Source organism: Papaver somniferum, unplaced genomic scaffold (genome assembly GCF_003573695.1).
Source record: "Papaver somniferum cultivar HN1 unplaced genomic scaffold, ASM357369v1 unplaced-scaffold_80, whole genome shotgun sequence".
NCBI classification, from domain to species: domain Eukaryota; kingdom Viridiplantae; phylum Streptophyta; class Magnoliopsida; order Ranunculales; family Papaveraceae; genus Papaver; species Papaver somniferum.
In genome coordinates this window covers 1,263,037-1,278,929 of record NW_020650971.1, presented here as the reverse complement: position 1 = coordinate 1,278,929, position 15,893 = coordinate 1,263,037, and the positions used below count along the sequence as shown (strand labels likewise).

Here is a 15,893-nt window from a genome sequence, read left to right as displayed (position 1 = left end):
AGTTGCTGGGAGTTCAAGGAAGGGGTGTCGAGAGTTTGGGATCGAAAGGAGAGCTTAGAAGGAGAGAATCGGAGATTACAGGAAGCCTGTCTCTGCTGCTGCTGCTGCTGCTGAAGAACAAGCGTTGCAACGAAGAACAACGTCTCGAATTCGCAACAGAGCTACAATATTCTCTCTGTAACAGCTGAACAACCACATTTATCTTCAGTTAGCCACCCCTCCTGTAACAGTGAACTTTGTAACGCCAGTACGTCGTTGCATATTCACTGAATCATATCATCTCTTCAATAAAAACAACTTTTGAGCCTGTTTTTGATATGAGAAGCTAAACCCTAATACTGGGATGATGGAGGAAGCCCTATTTCACGCATGTGATAATTCTAATTATTCTTTTATGACTATTTGCATTGATATTTAATTGATTTATGATTTTTATTGAATGGGTGTGATTTCGTTTGATGATGTATGCTTGGTATATGTATTTTTGATACATCATGCTTTTTATTTACAGTCATTGCTTTTCAAAAATCTATTTTTGGCAAAGAACAAGAGTCCATATTTTTATTATTTGAACTATAATTGATTGGAATTATTATTTGAGTCGCATGAATGGAATTTGGTAGAATCCTGAGTCTCAGTACCTCTCGATACTGTGATAAACTTTTGTGAATATATTTTCTTTATTTTTAGTATTTTCTATTTTTGAGTCTAAAATCGAGTCTACACGAGTCCGAGTTGAACGAACTTTACTACCACTTTCAAAATTACATCAGGGGTTATTCAGGATTTAAAATTTCTTATTGTTGAACGGAATTTTGGATTTTTTCGTTTACTCAGTTGGGGTTTCGTTATATCTAATGAATTGTTAACTGAGATGTGAACTCTAATGATCACTGAAGGGTTGATTTTTCTAATTCTCTGACTGAAATTTCGTATTTGTTTTGAAATCTTATCTATGTTGTTTCAATTTCTCTCAATTTCTCAATAACAATGAAGCCTGTAGTGTATTAATTTTTATGTTTGTGTGATTTATGTTCATAATGACTTAATGAAAGATTTTTTTTCTAGATTCCTACTACTTCAGTGTATGTTGATGATATTTATTTTACTTTGGCCTGATTATGTTCGGTTTCCTTTTGTTATGCTCTTGTTTGTGTATGCTAGCAGTTGTGATTTGCTTGGCTCTTTTGAAGTTAGGATTACGTAATACACTAAGTTTGAATATCATGAAGATCATATTGCCAGTCTCATTCATGGGTAGAAGAGGAGGGATGAAGATTGTTAAAAATGAAACTTATCTTATACAGGTAATTGTTATACATTTACACCCTTTTGTAGATGTAGGTTACTGACTATTGTTTTTAATCCAGATTGAGATTATGAGCATCATATCTAATAGCTTTTAAAACAAAATCTATTTTGTCTCTGTATTTACTAAGTATATGTACTGTCTATGTATTACATATGTATTTTGAGAAGTTGAAACGATTCTAGTACGCAACCCTTTTATAATTCACTGAAATTTTTCTCTGCCTTATTTTTAGATATATAGATTCAAGTCTTACAGGAGGGGACAAAGAATGAACTATGCCTAAAGGAAGTCCCCTGTTGAGGCACTAAACTGATTTCCCAAATTGTTTGTTTTGTTGTTTATGTTCATCAATGTTACGTTGCTCAATTGTCAAAATTGTAGGTGGTTGATAGAAGTTTTTTAAGTCATGAGGTAAAGGGACATTCGAGTTACAGTAGGAAAACCTCCCATTACAATCATCCATCTGATTTTTTTACAGTCGATCTAGTCATTTATCTACTGCATTTTATAGGCTGAAAACCTGAACTAATGGTTTGCTATGTTGTTGCAATGTGAGAGAGTGAGGTACATTATTGCTCTAGTGTGCTAGTCTTGAAAATGTGCATTCTTTTCATGGTGGGAGGAATTCAAATCCAGGTAACTAATATTGTTGCTGGGTTATAAAATTCTTCTGACTTTTTCTTTGATGCGATTCATCTTTAATAATGGTGGAGTCAATGGTTAGTTAGTCTCACATGCACTTGGATCACCTATTTGTACTATCTAGTATAGGACTACTTAAGTTGCATTACCTCTGGCCAGTTGGATTTCTTATGGATGAATCCGAAAAATAATAACATGTTACTAATTTGAAGCAATTTCAAATTTCGTTCAGTTGAATACACCAGGTCAGTTCGGCTTAGTGGAATACCTTAGTCTTGGAGTTCTTCTGTGCACATAATGTTTGTTTGAAGTATCTCTGTAAACTTGTATTTGTCATCTTAACTGACAAATAATAAAGGACTTAAACTGTGTTTTACTTCTTGTATGTATTATTTTTTTTGAATGCTCCAGACGCAAACTACAAGTATCATCGTTTCTGTGCAGTAAGTTACAAGGAAAGATGACGCTGCTGGTAATGACGATTCTCCAGTGCAAATTAAATTAGTTGTACTTCGTCTCAGCTTGAGCATGTTAATTTTCAAAGTCCGAATGCTAAATGTAGATTGTTGGTAAGGTCTGCAATCCTTTCCGTTTAATTTCTAATTGGAAACTTAATTCTCTCTACTACATATGCCATGTAGTGACAATTATGGTGAGTCCAATTTGGAATAACTCTCGTATGCATTGTCGTTTTAGGTCCACACCTGCGTAGTTCACATTGAAAACTGTGTTTTAGAATCTCCTAAAAGATCATGCCTATATGTGAATGCTTATGATGATCATGTGTGTGTTACTGCATCCGCAAATCCAACTCTACTAATTTCTACATCTGTCGATGACAACGAGTATTGAAATGGATATCAAGTAATAATTATTGAATGAATTCTTGAATTTTTCTTCTTTGTATTTTCTATATGTACATGGAGAGCTGACACAGGGTCACCTCTTCATGTTATCCGGAAACAAGCTACATCCAAGGATTGAAGAATGTTGTCAGGTACATATCTCCTTTCCAAGTTAACGAACACCAACATTAAAACTCTATTCTTCTCTGACCGTTGCTTGCAACAGCTACTTCAATTTTTTATTACACTACCATTGTTGTACTATCATCACCATCTTCTCCTTCACCAAAACTTTTTTTTCACTTTTTAAGGCTTGTAATTATGAGTTATGATGTCCTTCCGTAGCTTATTCTGATTTTTTTTTTCTTTCTTTGGGGTTGTTGCAGATTAGTTAGGAAGATTATTAACCTGGACAAGGAAGATGACTTGTTTTGATATACAAGGCAAGGAATGTCAAAGCCATAAACTGACAGTTGAGGATTGGCATGCTTCTCAAGCAAGCCAAGTATTTTATTGCAGCGATGAGACTAGGAAGCATTGGCATCTTGTATTAGAATCTCCAAAAAGATCAGCCGTAAATGTAAATGGTTATGAAGATCCTTATGTTTTTGCTGCATATGCGAATCAATCTCCACTAATTTCAACATCTGTAGCTGAAAACGAGCATTGGAATGGAGATCAGATAATAATTTTTAACTGAATACTTGGATTTTTCTTTTTTTTTTTTTTCTTTTTTTTTCTATGTATATAGAGAACTGAACATATTGTCCTCTTCATGTTATCAGGAAATATGCTAAACCCAAGGATTGTATCTTGTCATTCAGGTATATGTCTTCTTTACAAGTTAATGAGCACCACCATTAGCTGATTAGAACTGCATTATTCTCTGATTGTTGCTTGCAGCAGCTCCTTGATTTTTTTTTCTCATCACCAGCTTCTCTTTTAGAGCTTACTATTTTTTTTATCATCATCATCTCTTAAAGAATTTCTTGTTTGTGAGAACTAGTCGTGCTATGCTGTCAAAACTTTTTTTTAAACTTCTAATGCCCAGACTTATTTTGCCACAAGTATACTATTTGGACCAGTTGGCAGAGCAGTTCATCTTTTTGCTGGTTTTAGTTTCTTTTCATTGTTTGTAGGTTGGTTTCCACCTATTGTAAGAAAATACATCTGTAAGAACTTAGTAGTTGTGCAGAGCTTTTTGGGGTTTTGACATAAGTGTCGGCCCAATTCACATGTGAATTCAGTTAATATGATACAACAAAATTTGAATTGAATGGTGAATGTTTTGATTGGTGTATGAAATGAGATTTTAATTTGAATTTAATGGGTTTCTAATCTTCAGTCAGAAATGAGTCGGGGGATTCAGATGAATCCGATTTTCTGAAATAGGTTCAGTCAGAAATACCAGTTAGACTGCGATTCAGATGAATCAGACCCATATTACTGTAAATTAGCATTTATAGTTTTTAATATTGAATATAATGAAACGTATGTTTATGTAAGCACTTTTGTTGAGTCTATTGAAGTAAGTCGTAATTTAAAAAATTAAAAGAATCTCATAAACATTCGTTTTGAGAAATAAGACTACAATTCTAGGCTCCCAGAAACAGTCATCTTTAATGATGTTGAGTCCTTTTCTGGCATACTTATTATTTTGATTTTCCACTAGTGTTAGCTTGGTTGAATCAGGTTTTTCATCTAACAGTGAATATTGAAAGCTCTGTTACCAAGGTAACTTGGATTTCAAACCATGATTTGAAAACTATATAAAAGAGAACTCTAGCAACTGGGAAACCTAATCCCCACACCTCCTGTGTGTTACAGTAGAGTCGATTCTCCTTTAACCTTAGGTTTCTTCTCGAGACCTTGTAGTTTAACGACTGGAAGACTTCATTGGGATTGTGAAGCCAGACCCAACTATTATTTTTGTAGTTGCGTGATCTGATCTTGTTGTTTCTATCATTTTGAGTACAATTGAAATAATTGGCTCGAGATTTTATATCTCCGATGGGCAAGATAGAAAGTAATCACAGACAAACTTCGTCTCATCGTTTGTGATTCCACAATAACTTGTTTCGCTAGTCGATTAAGTTTATTGTGAGGTGATTGAAAATACTAGGATATTCTTCGGGAATATAAGTCCATTCTATCAATTGGTTCCTGTTCACCTTGATTTATCAAAAGAGGGAACAAAAACTCTTTGGTATTTCTGTGGGAGACAGATTTATTCAATCCCTAGACTTTTCTGTGTGATACAAATTTGTCTATCAAGTCTTCGACTTTGGGTCGTAACAACTCTTGGTTATGGGTGAGATCAACTAAGAGAATCAAGTGCGTAGTATCCTTTTGGGATCAGAGAAGTAAGGAGCGCAACTGTACCTTGAATCAGTGTGAGATTGATTAGGGTTCAACTACAGTCCAGTCCGAAGTTAATTGTTAGTAGGCTAGTGCCTGTAGCGACTTAATACAGTGTGGTGTTCAATCTGGACTAGGTCCCGGGGTTTTTCTGCATTTGCGGTTCCTCGTTAACAAAATTTTGGTTTCTGTGTTAGTTCTTTTCCGCATTATATTTTGTTATATAATTAGAATATTCAACCTTTGATTGTTGATTTACATTGATTGATACTTGAACATTGGTCTTTGGTACCGTTCAAGTAACTCCTCTTATATTCAATCAGGCTCGCAGATTTCTATTTGCTGATTGCGGATTGAATTAAGAGTTAGAGATATTAAACTATTTGATATACTTTATTCTAGATTGAGTCTCACTGTCTAATTGATTCTCTAGAAAGTATATTGGAGTAAGTCCTCTCAGATTTCCAAAAGAATTATTGGGTGTGGTTGTTAGACCCCCGCATTTTCAATTGGTATCAGAGCAGGCAAACATATTAAAGACCTTATAAGTCTGTGTTTGTAGCGATCTGATGATGGAAAATATTGTCTCTAAAAACGCTTCACCAGAAATGGATAAACTCAACATCGAGTGTGTTCTAGAAACCGTCGAAAAGGTTGAGAATCCTGATTTAAAAAAACTTATCAAGTTCTTGTGTCTCGAAAAACTTCGATGGATGAAAGAAATTGATAATCCTCATTGTGAAAGTTATATCAAAAAACCTATTGTTCAAGACTGCTCTGAAGAGGTTGTTGAGCTCCAGAAAAATTTAGAGAAACAAATCCAAATCAAGTCTGATCTTGCTGCAGAAATTGCAAAGCTTAAGGATCTGGAGTCCGTACAAACTTTTTCAAAAGTTTTGAATAACAACTCTAATTCTTCCTTGAAGAATTGCCGTTTGTCAGGTGATAAACAAGGTCTAGGCTTTGTGAAATCTGACTGCGCTCAGAACTTTTCAAACAAGGTTAATGATGTTGGTACATGCTTGTTTTGTGGTTCTCACAATAACTTTCAACATGTGTGTTTTTACTTCAAGAGAAGACTAAAGGTTGCTAGTGATTTCCATAAAAAGACTGCTCAACTTGTGCCATCTCTTAAACGATATTCAATACTAACAAGAAATCCCGAAATGGCTAGTACTGCTAGTATGAGAGCTTTTGCTCTAAAGTCAACATCACCTTTTCAATGGTTCCTTGATAGTGGATGTAGCAGGCACATGACTGGAGATCTCTCATGGTTCATCAAGTCAAGCGATTTTGATGGTGGACCCGTAACTTTTGGAGATGGAAGCTGTTGCTACATAAGCATGAAAGGGACGATCAAATTACCTGGCGTTCCTGAAATTCATGATGTCGTATACGTTAAAGGTTTCAGGAAAATCCAAAGGAATCTTATCTTGTTGCCACAAAGAGGATCATACGTTACATCAGTCACACTGCGGGGTGTGGTCTTTCTTACACTTTTGATACTAACATGGATCTTACTGCCTATTCAGATGTCGATTGGGCAGGATGTGTGGAAGAAGAAATAGTACATCAGGAGGATTCTACTATGTAGGAATCAATCTTGTAGCTTGGCATAGCAAGAAACAAAATATTACAATCTCTTTCAACATGTGAAGCAGAATACATTGCTGCTGGGTCATGTTGTACTCAACTTCTATGGATGAAATAAATGCTTGACGATTATGGAATTGATTCTGGAATAATGAAGATCTTTTGTGATAATTCAAGTGCGATTCGCATCACTGAGAATCCTGTTGAGCACCCAAGAACTAAGCACATAGACATCAGGTACCATTTTATTCGAAATCTTTATGAAGATGCTATCATCACTATGGAATTTGTGTCTTCTGAACAACAATTGGCTGATATTCTCACCAAACCATTAGACAATGCCACGTTTCAGCATTTGCGGCAGTCTATTGGTGTTGTTCTAGTTCATTAGCTCCTCATAACTCTTGCCCTTACTTTTATCTCTATCTTTTGGGCAATTGAGTTTGGAACTCCAGAATAGTGTTAAGTCCTGTTTACATTTGTTTCTAGTAGATATGTTTCTGTCCCATATCCTAGTATTTGTAAGAAATCCTTATTTTCTTATGAAAGTAAGGTCTTATTTGTTGTTCCTTCGGGGATGACATTTTATGGAGGAGAGTTCTTTTGAACTTGTGCTTAATTTCCAAATCTTTGTGGGGAGTGTGACTGTGGAATTTTTAAGGGTTATCTTGTATATTCATTAACTCCTTGATGAATGCATTTATATTCGGCTTTATGATTGCATCTAAATTTGTTGGTATCTTAATACACCTTTTGGTCATGATGTATCTCCGTGTAAATTTCATTAGGATCCCACTAATTTTCGTACCTTTGCCAATTTTTTTGACAAAAAGGGGGAGAATTAATGTGTAGTTCACACTACAAATACATATGGTTTACGGATCATTTTGTAAGGGGGAGTGGTTTTCATGTTGAGATATGTATTGACTAAAGGGGAGTGATGGATATCACCATAGTGTTATTGTCAAAATTGTGATACAATTGAACTTTGATGCTGTGTAATAATACTATGACACTTTATAACAATGATTGAGAGCATTTTGTTTTCTCATTGTTATAGATACGGATCTTCAACAACTGTGATGCTGAACTTATAACCTTTAGGATCATGGATTACTTGGAAATGACGAAGATTTCGAGTCGCGTTGAAGATGCTAAGGAGATCAAGCATATGGATAAGAAGCTACATTTTTTTTTATCTTTTTTATAATCCATATGTATTGATAGTTTTGTCACTAAAATTGACAAAGAGGGAGATTGTAAGAGCATTGCTCGGTCGAACTCGCATGCATTGCTATCTCAAGCATGTTTGTTAATGTTAGTGATCAAAACTATAAGTCTTAATTTCTATCCTATTTGTAGATGTCTCGGACTAGGATATAGATAGTGTAGTTGATCTTAAATCTCTCGACGTTCATCTCTTGAAGACAAAGAACTACTAATGGGTGATTGTGGAACTTCTTCGCCAAGAGGTATGTGGAGACTTGAACTTACATATCACTTGGAAAGTCTATTTCTACTATATCCTGTATTCAGACATAAGACGTGTTACAATATAGTTTTCTCTAAACACATTTGAGATTTCGAGATGAGTATATCTCGCTTACATATTTCTCGAAATATGTGTTGGTAAGCTTTCGCTTCGACCAAGTTCATCTTGATCATGATAAAATTGCCGAGTAACATCTTACATGGTTTGTGTGATACAATCATTTATTGTAAGACTTGGAAGGTTTCAATAATGATTATTTCAATATCTTGAAAATCGCTTTGATGCTAATAGTGTGTGAAAACGACTGTTGACATTATAGAAGAATGTTTCAATGATTGAAATAAAGAGTTGATGATGTAACCATCTTTGGATATAAGCATATATAGTGTGTTCGCACATTTGTGTATAAGTCCATAAACCGGAAGCCAAGAGTATGCATTTGTGTGTATACGAAATTGGTGAATGAGACATGCTAAGTATGCGTACCTATACGCATACTGGCGGAAGTTCTCGAACCGAGAATTTCTGCTGAGTTTGGTTTTGAAAAAACTCTTAACTAGTCACCTTAAGTATGCGTACCCGTACGCATACTGGCGGAAGTTTTTGAACCGAAAATTTCTGGTGATGACAAACTCAAAAACCGGTTGCTTAAATACGCATACCCGTACGCATACTTAAGCTGGTTACTTTGTCAAATTGGTCAAGTCCATGAACTTAAATATTTAAATCATAAGGAATGCAATCTTTGCAAACAGTGGCTATAATGTTCATGATTGATTCAAGTGAATCAAAACTATTTCATTTCAATTGTGTTTTATAAACAATTGAACAACTATTAACTAGTTTAATTTGAGTCACTTGAACTAGTTATGGTTAAGATGAATAAGGTTGATATGAGAGTAATCATATGTCTAACCTCGGTTAACTATTTGTGAACCAACATGGTGTACACGTTTAGGCACGGTTATATAAACCTAAATGAGGGTACATTTCGTTTGTGTGTAACAAGCTAAGTTCAATCTAACGGTTGAAAGATATTAGCTTGGTTGAATCAGGTTTTTCATCTAACGGTGAATATTGAAAGCTCTGTTACCAAGGTAAATTGGATTGCAAACCCTGATTTAAAAACTGTATAAAGGATAACTCTAGCAATTGGGAAACGTAATCCCACACCTTCTCTATGTTACTAGTTGCATAACTAGAGTCGATTCTACTTTAACCTTAGGTTTCTTCTCGAGACCCTGTAGGTCAACGACTTGAAGACTTCATTGGGATTGTGAAGCCAGACCCAACTATTATCTTTGTAGTTGCGTGATCTGATATTGCTGTTTCTATCGTGTTGAGTACAATTGAAATAATTGGCTCGAGATTTTATATCTCCGACAGGCAAAATAGAAAAGTAATCACAAACAAACTTCGTCTCATCGTTTGTGATTCCAAAATAACTTGTTTCGCTAGTCGATTAATTTTATTTTGAGGTGATTGATAATACTAGGCTATTCTTCGGGAATATAAGTCCGGTTTATCAATTGGTTCTTATTCACCTTGGTTTATCAAAATAGGGAACAAAAACTCTTAGCTATTTCTGTGGGAGACATATTTATTCAATTATATAGACTTTTCTGTGTGCGATAGATTTGTTTATCAAGTCTTCGACTTTGGGTCGTAGCGACTCTTGGTTGTGGGTGAGATCAACTAAGGGAATCAAGTGCGTAGTATCCTGCTGGGATCAGAGACATAAGGAGTGAAACTGTACCTTGAATCAGCGTGAGATTGATTACGGTTCAACTACAGTACAGTCCGAAGTTAAGTGGTAGTAGGCTAGTGTTTTTAGCGGCTTTATACAATGTGGTGTTCAATCTGGACTAGGTCCCTGGGTTTTTCCGCATTTACGGTTTCCTCGTTAACAAAATTCTGGTGTCTGTGTTATTTCTTTTCCGCGTTATATTTTGTTATATAATTGAAATATCACAGGTTGTGGGTTAAGATCAATCAATTAGAATATCCAACCTTTGATTGTTGATTTACATTGATTGACACTTGAACATTGGTCTTTGATACCGTTCAAGTAATTTCTCTTATATTCAATCAGGCTCGCAGGTTTTTATTTGCTGATTGCGGATTGCGTTAAGAGTTAGAGATATTAAACTCTTTGATATAATTTATTCTAGATTGAGTCTGACTGTCTAGTTGATTCTCTAGAAAGTATATTGGAGTAAGTCCTCTCAGATTGCCAAACGAATTGTTGGGTGTGGTTGTTAGACCCCCGCATTTTCAAGCTCATAAACAACCCTGAATTAGCAGAGAATGGTGATGACACTATAATATGGATTCCTGGGAATACTTTCTCATTAAAATCCTTTTATTTTGCTTTAGAAGATGAAGGTTTTCTTATATTTCCTTATAAGAGTCTTTGGAATCCAAGAATTCCAATGAAGGTTATATTCTTTACTTTGTGTTTGTGTTATAATGCTGCTCCTACTCTTGATTCTATCAGAAACTCCGTTGGGATTAATGCCCGCATATTGTGCAAAAAATCTCCAGAAACAAATACTCATTTTTTTCTTCACTGTGAGGTGACAGGTAAGCTGTGGAATTTCTATTTTAACATTTTCAAGACACAATGGGTTTTTGGTATCGATGTAAGATCAACTTTGTGGGAATGTCGCAGAAAAAAAGGGAATTCATTAAAAAGAAGGTTATGGGGTTTAATCCCTTTTGCTATTTGGTGGACAGTATGTAATGAGCGTAACAGAAGAACTTTTCAAGGAGTTTACAAAAGTTACGATTTACTGCTGCAAGAAGTGAAGATTTTGCTGTATAACTGGTCTATGAATACAAATACATTTGAGAATGTTTCTCTTAATATGGTCTTGTATAACTGGGAGGGTGTTTTAGGGTCTCAATAGCCTCCTTTTTTCTTTTCTTTAGTTTTCATTTTTTCTCAGCTAAACTTGAGAGTTTGTAGTTTCTCTTTTCTCAACAGCTTTTCCACTGTTTTGTGATAATACTGTTTTTTCTTTATCAATATATTTCCCTTCTTTGAGTCAAAAGAAAAAAAATACTATCACTTTTCTCCGAGTAATATCATCACAAATTACCAAGTGCCATGCCACATTTTATTTAATTTTATCGCTTAGCTTATTTTTCTTTAATAGAAAGCAAGAGATTTATTAGAATAGAAGAATATGCATGATTTATAAGAAATAGATATACAAGCAAATATTTGAATAAAAGAATATGCATGATTTATAAGAAATAGATATACAAGCAAATATTAAAATAAAAGAATATACATGATCTGTAAGAAATAGATATACAAGCCTATAGAAAAGAAAAAACATGCTTCAAAAAAAAAATCACATTTGTAAATATGATGCATGAGAAGTTAATATCGTTTTCACTCTATGACCCTGCTAACGGATACCTTGTGGACGACACATGTGACATTACAATTGTTGTTTCCTGTGAATTGAACAAGGATCCTTTGGTGGATGATGCATGTAGCAAAATCAAAGTATGATGGAAACTACTCCGAATTCGTTTAAGAAGTTGGATGTTCAGGTGAAGATGAATTATATATTTTTATTTCTGAAGAGTGAACGCCGGCTAAGTTAAGCGTGCTCAAGTTTCACAAATCAAACGGGGCGTGTTTTTTTGTATCGGTTTGCTTGTTCTTGTAGTTTTCTAATTATGCATGCATCATCTGATCAGGTTTTCATTGAGATTAGAGTGCAATACAGCTATTTACTACCCGTTTCAACAAAGTTTCTTATGTCTGTGACCTATTAATGGATTCACAGTTATTATGTTAGGCCTTGTTCAATAGCCTATTAGAATCCCTGTTTCTGAATTCCCCCAAGGGTATTCGGATATGAAGCTGTTGGGTAAATCAAGCAAAATGGAGTCAGTCATCTCAGTATCAATCTTGGGATCATAATTTAAATGCACAAACTAACTCTACAAGTGGGTGCATATTAGACCCATTTGCTTTTCAAGTCTGTTGTAAAGTTTTAGTTCGTCTTGAGTTTTTAGAAAATTTAGTATTTTGTGGGGGAAAATATAAAGAATAACACTGGACTATTTGTTCTTTGCAAGATCAGTTAGGGCAGAAGTAATTTTTTTTTTTAAAATAGTTATTTTACCCCTCAAAACTAATATAGTCTTGGCTCCATCCATCACCGACGGAAAAGGCTCAAAACACGAAATCGTTTTCCGTTGGCAGAAAATGAATCCCCACCCGCAGGATTTATTATTCAACACATCACCTTGATTCAAGGTTCAAGGGCTATCGTGATTTAAGGTTGAATTAAGGAAATGTCAAATGGGTTGACGCAGAAAATTGGAGCTATTAGATTTTAAAGTTTAAAGAAAATATGATAATTAATAACAGAAGCGCCCAGTGAATGTGCACAAATAACATAATCGTAAGACTTTAAAGTGCAAATAAAACACAAGAATTTAATTTATGACACTTAACTAGGTTCAGATACAGGAACGAACATATGAGAAGGCTAACCTACAATTTAGCCCGACAACCCTCTGGACTAGGAATTATTTTTCAAATATCACATGTTTGGGCTTGTCTATCAACTTCATCCCACGTCAAAGTAATAGAAGGAATCACTTGATTCTTCTTGGTTCTGACCCCACAAAAATCTTACGTGAGGTTTTATCGAGAAATAGAGCTTTCTTATTGATTTTGGACCCACGTTAATAGAAAGAACATGCATTTTTCAAACGTTGCTTACACACCTTATATCCCTAACTGACGAAACGCAGCAAACAACTGCCCCCCACTTCAACACAACTTCCCACTTTTATGAAGTTCCAGACCAGAGAATAGAGAGACGAGAATAATAAGAAGATGGAGAAGAAGAAGTTTTGTTAAAGAAGGTAACTTTTTTTTTGTTTTTGTATCCCTCTTTTTCTTTATGTTTACTTCAGACCAAACCTTATCTCATTCTTTAGCCACTATCTTTATTGAATTCCATATTTTCACCATGCGGACTGGTTCAGATAAGATTTAGAATGATATGCGATCTAATTCATCTTTTATAATGCCCTTCCTCCAAATAGAAAGTTAAGTACCCTTATGTGTTTTCTTGCTTTATGATTTAATTTTGCAGTTGATTTTGGATATAAATGGCAAATAACATGCAATTCATGAATTCATTTTGTGGTGATTCAATTTTGATATTTACCTGAACATAGAAATCAGTTTTTGATGTTTCTATTTCCGATTTTGGTGCATTCCTCTGATGACTTTAACATGTTTGCATCATTGTTTGTGTAAACTCCTTTTTTACCCCTTAATCCCGATGTGGAACTCTGAAATGATTTTGTATTAGTTTTGTTTTTATTCTTTTGTACATCCAGGTACATGATCGCCCTAACTTTAGAATTTTATTTGTCAAACTATATTCATATAGTTCATGGATGTGCTCCTGAAATCAAGCTCACGCATTATGGTTCAAGCTTGGGGGTTGAGGACCGCAGTAGGTTAAAACAAGTGCAGATGATCAGTGGTGATTTGTGTAGCCGATCTCGAATATAGTTGGGAAACAGGGTAAGGTTGTATAAAGAAGTAATATATATGATTGACGTTTCTTTCTTTTCTCTTGCCTCTCGGGTTATGCGTTGATGACACTCATTTGTGTACAAGGTTTAATCACCTTCTAAACTAAATAGCAGGTAAATGACATGTTTTATGGATAAACAAATTTAGGCTACTAAGATCCAGTTTAATGGCTTATTGTGATAGATAAGATGCAACTATCCCTCTCTAAAAATAGAAGCCTCTGATCTGCTGATTCATGGTCTATCAGCATGTTTGGATGATGTGTTAAGCATTTCACATTCTCACCTTGAAATGTCTCTTCATGTTATTTTCTTTTCTATTTTAATTTATGTCTATGTGCTCCTACAATAGTCCTTTGCTCAATGCTCATTTTATTTTTAAAGCATTTTCAGCTATAGAGTGAGAACTGTTTTGTTCATTTTACATCATGTCCAAGTGTATACCTCATGTGAGATAGCAACTGGAGTCATGTCGGGTTTGTATTATTTTGGCATCTCAGAGACCAGTTCCCGTTTTGTATTCTTTCCGTGAGATAGCAAATTAGCAAACATCATGGTTATGTCCTCCCATCACTCATTTTGTATGAGCAATGAGAGCTTTAACATTCTCATGAGTTTGTTTAATGTGTAGGAAAATGCTGTCTGACATTTTTTTTGCATAAAATGTATTTTGAAAAGCTGTCTGACATTTTTTTCCCCTGCTGAATTTAACATACATAATAATGTAATCTTCTCTGGATTTAGAGAAACCTACAACGTATGGTATCTAAAAATAGAATATCATTACTTTAGTAAATAGGGTTCTTGCCGAGGCTTTATAGACATTTGAGTTTATAATAATTCTTGCACTTACACTAAAAAAGAAATTGTTCTTTTCTAATGCCGCACTGTATGCAATTGAACTCCAAGAGAGGGGTCGCTACATACTCAGCGTATAATATGGCTTTGCCCAGATAGCAAATCAAGAACTTGCCAGATTTCGACAAGGACTCTGTTGAGTTTAAAGATGTTGCTCAATAGCAACAGATTAATTTAAACCATGGTTTATGGTTGTTGCATGCTAAGCCATTGACGCATCAGAGAGCATCAGCATCAGTAGTTTGTTTTCAGTTTAAAATGACCGGCCTTACATACATATCAAGGTCTTCAGAGGGATGCAAATCCCGGAGAACAGAAGGAAAAAACATACTTTGGAAAGAATTGTACCCCGAACCACATTCAATTTGGAGAAATAATTGTACCATTATTATGAGGTTTAAAAGAATTTTCAATAAATTATAGTAGTGAGAAATACTGTGTGAAGTGTGAACACATCATAGGCGAGAGGCATGTCTTTAATTTCTACAGGCCTACTTTATCAAATAAGAGCAGTGCAAAATTTACATTCATGTAATCAATGATTTTATCCCTTTCTCTGAGGACAATGGTAACTTGCTTATAGCACGTTGCGTAGCACGGATTACTATCTAGTTATGAATTAAAATGAAAACTTTCACCGGTCATTCTATCTACCTATATATTCATCTCACTCTCCAAAATCTTTATACGTTCAATGACAAATATTAACCTCTAGTTAGTTTTTGAGAGAACAATCTTTCTCCAAAGCAATTTGATAATAAAATCGAAACGTATTCTATTGTGTCCTTATTATCTCGATCGTTAAATAAGTGAGATGTTGGAGGAGAATAAGCAAAAATAAGTCTAAATCACTCATGATGGTAAGTTTTCATGGGGGCTTGGAGCTTCTGTCTCAGAATTTTTTATCTTCTTAGTTCTTATTCTCACTAATAAGAGTTCCGTATGCATTTTAGTTGAAATTAACCAAAATAACTAGTATTTTTATTGTTGAGCCCTACGGATCACTCCCAGAAAAATTTTGTTGTAATTCATGAACGAGCCAGCACTTTATCAGAAACGAATTATCAAACCACCTCTCTCTCTTATTAATAAAATGCATGTTTAAAAAAAAAGAGACCGCTTCTCTCCCTTTACTTTAACATCATCACAATTTACCTATATTTTTCTATTTTATTGTTCTTTTTTATTTTATTTTAGGGATCAGTTTATCTGC

At 34.7% G+C, this 15,893-nt stretch overlaps 1 long non-coding RNA gene across 1 annotated transcript; it reads left to right on the top strand.

Annotated features, from left to right (window-relative positions):
* Nucleotides 1-13,053: 13,053 nt before the first annotated feature.
* LOC113344963 lies at nucleotides 13,054-14,205 on the top strand. The gene is made up of 2 exons (XR_003357957.1): nucleotides 13,054-13,138; nucleotides 13,675-14,205. It is a non-coding gene; the product is annotated as an uncharacterized LOC113344963 (long non-coding RNA).
* Nucleotides 14,206-15,893: the final 1,688 nt, after the last annotated feature.